The sequence below is a fragment of the Schistocerca gregaria genome, unplaced genomic scaffold (genome assembly GCF_023897955.1).
Source record: "Schistocerca gregaria isolate iqSchGreg1 unplaced genomic scaffold, iqSchGreg1.2 ptg000198l, whole genome shotgun sequence".
In the NCBI taxonomy this organism is placed as follows: Eukaryota; Metazoa; Arthropoda; class Insecta; order Orthoptera; family Acrididae; genus Schistocerca; species Schistocerca gregaria.
In genome coordinates this window covers 5,297,695-5,302,655 of record NW_026061736.1, presented here as the reverse complement: position 1 = coordinate 5,302,655, position 4,961 = coordinate 5,297,695, and the positions used below count along the sequence as shown (strand labels likewise).

The 4,961-nt window shown below is 43.3% G+C and overlaps 1 non-coding gene across 1 annotated transcript; it reads left to right on the top strand.

Annotated features, from left to right (window-relative positions):
• The first annotated feature begins 4,637 nt into the window (after nucleotides 1-4,637).
• Trnat-ugu (transfer RNA threonine (anticodon UGU)) lies at nucleotides 4,638-4,712 on the top strand. Its single transcript has one exon. It is a non-coding gene; the product is annotated as a tRNA-Thr (tRNA).
• Nucleotides 4,713-4,961: the final 249 nt, after the last annotated feature.

The window sequence follows — 4,961 nt, the reverse complement described above, 5'->3', positions numbered from 1 at the left end:
ACTGACGTTCGACAACAGCGAGAAACTGTGTCCAGTCTCGCGCTCTGCTTGTATAACAGGCACAGTATTGTCTCGGCAATGTTGGACCAATCCATTTGTTGCTCGTTTCTATCAGCAGTGTTATTAAAGTGACATACATAACTTTTCCCATTTATTTCTGTAATAACGCCGTATTTCAGTGCTATGGAAATCTTACGAATAAAAATTACTCGTCTTTTTTTAAAAAGGTTTATTTGAAAACTAAAAATTTTACTACGACATCTGTGGCTAATTGATATATCTGTTTTTACATGGTTATCAGGAAAAAATGAAAAGATACTTGTTATAACCGAGAGCAAACAAATACTGAAAGACATCGGTTATTCAGAACTAAAATACCCATGTCGTTTTAACTGATCGGTTTTTCTATCTATAAACTGCAGTGTCGCCATAGAAAAGTGTGTCGCTCCATCAATGTCCATAGCAACTTTGAGATATGTGTTTATGCGCAATATCGGCAAATGGAAACACGAAGAGGTAATAAGCACCTGAGCGATAGAATTTATTTCACAGTCAGAAAAGTCGAGTGACAGGCAAGACTGAATCACTGTAATAGAAATTATATGGAAAGCTGTGTAAAGGAAAATTTCCAGTTCTTTCGTGGATTCCAAAATTGAAGCAAATTCCGGGACACCAAGGTGACATAGTCTTATACGGATAGTATTCCATGACTAACGTAATTGGCCCATATACTGTACTGGTATACGGATAATATTACACGACTAACGTAATTTACCTGAAATAATTTACAAACATGTTACTGTAACATTCGCTACTACTCATTACGCTAATTCACCTTCAGCCATTAAGCGCAAATCTCAGTTATGATACGTGCGCCAAAAAAAAATTTATCAACCTAGTAACTCAAGACAACTACAAACGATCATTGTGTGCAAAATAAATAGAACACTTCATAAGAAGAACATGACGGGTTTGAATCATTCCCACCGCAAAGGATGAAAAATTCAGGCTCGCACACAAGACCACTTGATAACTAACCAGAAATTCAGATTAGTTGTAGCTTCGGTGACAATCGCCTTTTTTACATTTTCCCCGTAAACTAGATAATTATGAAACGGAAGCAACTACTGTAAAATATCTGCGGCAACGGCCTTGCCGCGGAGGTTGCATCGGTTCACGTGGGATCACCGAAGTTAAGTGCGTTGTCGGGCGTTGAAGGCACTTGGATGGGTGATCATCCAGGCCGCCATGCGCTCTTGCCATTTCTCGGGGTGCACTCAGCCTCATGATGCCAATCGAGGAGCTACTCGACCCAATAGTAGCGGCTCCGGTCAAAAAATACCAACATAACGACCGGGAGAGCAGTGTGCTGACCCCCGCCCCTCCTGTTCGCATCCTCCACGGATGATGACACGGCGGTCGGATGGTGCTGTCCCAGTAGGTCACTCGTGGCCTGAAGACGGAGTGCTTACAAAGCAAACTACTCTCCAGTGGATGGTCGTACTACTGAGACCTTGATGCCTGGCATCAATAACAGATGGCAGCACAAGAGGTTGGCTTACGCCTACTGCCGAATTTTGCGATCTGTCGTAAGCCTGCGTAAGCACGTAGGACCTTCCGTCTTAAGTGCAAGCATATCCATTGCGTTTTCTGTCAAGCGACTTGAGTGGAATATTTCATTATTTCTGAAATTTTATAGAAATGTTTTTCGTTGTATATCCTCACCATCGGTACTGAATTTACTGTAAAATTACTTGCTCACTTTTCGGAACTTCCGTTCATAGTAAATCGATACTATTTGAAGCCGTGGTAGACACGAGTCTAGTGTGCTTCACCTTCAGCACCTTCTGTGTCAGTCTCGGTTAATATGTCGCTGATTTCACAACGAACAGTTCGTTGTCTACTGAGTATACTGTCTGTTGCACGACACTATCCCTCCCACGCTGCTAAATGTAGGTCGTCGGCAAAATATGACTGCAGTGGAACAAGGGCGTCTGCAGAAATTTCCCCAGTAGGTGGTGGTGGCATTGGTAGTGGTGTGTGTGTGTGTGTGTGTGTGTGTGTGTGTGTGTGTGTGTGTGTGTGTGTGTGTGTGTGTGTGTGTGTGGAGGACTATTACTATGAAACTCACACAGTCCAGACCGCCAAGGAAAATAAACCTTGAGATTTGGAAAGAGTGTTGATCTTATACCGCTTATACTGCATATTTCAAAATTCCACCTCTAAGGGGGAGACGCAGGACATGAAAGGATTTCTGAATCATGTAGCTATTAAGGTAATTTTGAAGCTAGGCATACGAACATTTGTATCTGGTTTCTAGGTCAGAAATAAAGAAATATGTGTTCCAGTATCTTTGGGAATTTAACCTCTATGAGGTGAAATAGTGGATGAACATTTTATTTTGAGATAAATAATTATGGAAGAACTATGAAAGTATTTTTAAGGCTACATCTACGAAAATTGGTATTTGACTTCAAGGCTACAAATAAGAAAATACGTGTTTCGGTGTTTTTGGAAGTTCAATCCCTAAGGGGATGAAATAGAGTGAGCTGGTGCGTTTCTGGCGCCAGTTTCCGTCGATCGTTGTTTCGATCTTTGAGTCGCGGTCCAGAGGACACTGCTCCCTAAGCGACTGTAGTAGTTCTCTGTGCAGCCCAACATCGGGCTTACCACGCTTACACTGGACACAGTTGCCAACAAATCGCCTGCCATCGCGATATAGGTTGGGCCAAAACATGTGTTCCTGAACTCGGTTCAAGGTCTTGAAGAACCCCAAATGACCCCCGTCCGCCGACTCGTGGAAATATCTGAGTGCCATGCTAACTCGTTCCTGTGGAATACAGACCTTCACTTGGCCACGGTTGGCTCCCCCTTTACACAAGAGGCCCGCACGAAGGCAACAGCCAGTGACGACGTCGCCATCCACAAACTGCTGCATATTCGGTCCCCACCCGGCGTCCTCGGCCTGTTTGCCGGCTAAGTCGAAGAAGAAGCCGGGTGTCTCGGAGAGAAGGAAATTCACCCCCAGATCCGGCTCCACGTTTCTGAAAATGGTTCATTATGAAAGCATTATGAAAGCATATCTGACAATTCGTATTCGGCTAATCTGTTAAAATTTTTAAAAACTACGTGTTTCACTGGTTTTTAACTTCGAGCATAAGGGGATGAAAATTTTAATGAAATATTTATTGCGTTATATTAAAATATTTTAAATCTGCATCTACGAAAACCGGTATTTCACTTCTCAAGTAGATATAAAGAAATATGCGTTATACAAACAAGAATACAAACGGCTTGATTAACAAAAACCTTGGACCCCAGCTGTCAGCATTGCTTTTTGGTCATTCAGCAAAAGACCATGCTTCAACGGCGTTAAGTTTAGAAAAGTTTAGAAAGTGTTGCAGTTTATAAAAGACATAAAAAAACGATTAAAGAAAAAATGCTTTGCAGACCATGAACGGTCTAAGTAAGTAAAGAAGCGGATGATAAGCTAGCTCTTTATGCAAATAAGTTGGTCAGTTTATGTTCCGAGACATGTCATGCAGCAGGAACGGAATCCTATAGTTGCTACGATTGGCTAAAGGAAAAGTTTTGCAGAATCACGCGAAATCACTTCTGCAAGTGGCTGAGAATCTCGTAATGAATAAAAATTCTGTACTGAGAATTCCAAGGTGGGAGAGGCGAGATTCCTCCCCCCCCCCCCCTTCCCCCTTCTCAGAATCCTATCCTTCTTTACCTACAGCAAAAAATAAATAAATAAATAAAACTAGAGAAATTTCTACTGTGAAACTATTTGCATACAAGAGAACGGCCATTAAAATTTAACTCTTCAAAGTTTTAAGCCCTGCCCCGTTCGAAAATTCAATTTCTTTGTAGTTGCATTTTTTAAAGTTGTAATTGTCTAGACTCCTGGAACGGAAAGGTTTTTTTTTTTAATCCGTGCTTTACAAAAGTTTCTACAGTCCATTGTTTGAAGCAGTGTCACGGCTGCCATGAGCCGCGCGGGGTACCCGCCATGTGTCCAACGCCTTGTCACGGTTCGCGCGGCTCCCCCCGTTGGAGGTTCGAGTCCTCCCTCGGGCATGGTTGTGTGTGTGTTGTCCTTAGCATAAGTTACTGTAAGTAGTGTGCAAACATACGGACTGATGGTTCAAATGGCTCTGAGCACTTTGGGACTTAACATCTGAGGTCATCAGTTTCCTAGAACTTAGAACGACTTAAACGTAACTAAATTAAGGACATCACACACATCCATGCTCGAGGCAGGATTTGAACCTGCGACCGTAGCGGTCGCGTGGCTCCCGACTGAAGTGCCTACAACCGCTCGGCCACATCGGCCGGTCTATCATGTATTCTAGAAGAGTTGCACGGTCGTCAGTGGCGCCTGTTCTTTCTAGAACAGTTACTATCTTCATATCTATGGTTAAACGTCACCCAGCCATTGACCTTCGTCTGTGCGAATGCGCACAGGCTACCGGAAATCTTACGGGAATCGTCACCTTAGTGTGAGCCAGTAATGAGTGGATGGACAAATACCTATTAAGTACATTACGTAATCGGATTGTGGGCGGTTCGGGGTGTGAGTCTCACGGGAAGCGTGCGAGGGATAAATTCCTGCAGTCGTGCTGTTCATTTGTGCCCTCGATAGCTCAGATGGATTGAGCGTCTGCCTTGTAAGCAGGAGATCCTGGGTTCGAGTCCCAGTAGCGGCACACTTTTCAGCTGTCCCCATCGAAGTATATCAACAACACCTGTCGGCAGCTGAGGGTTTCAATTAATTATCAGTTGTGTAGGTGATTCGATGAACCCTTTGCCAGGCACTTAAATGTGTTTTGCAGGGTATCCATATAGATGTAGATGATAACTCGTCCCGTGTCGCACGTGCTCAAAAGGATTCATACTGCAGAATGCATGCAAACATACTCACCGAAAATACGGACGAATATCAAGTGCAGGCTGCC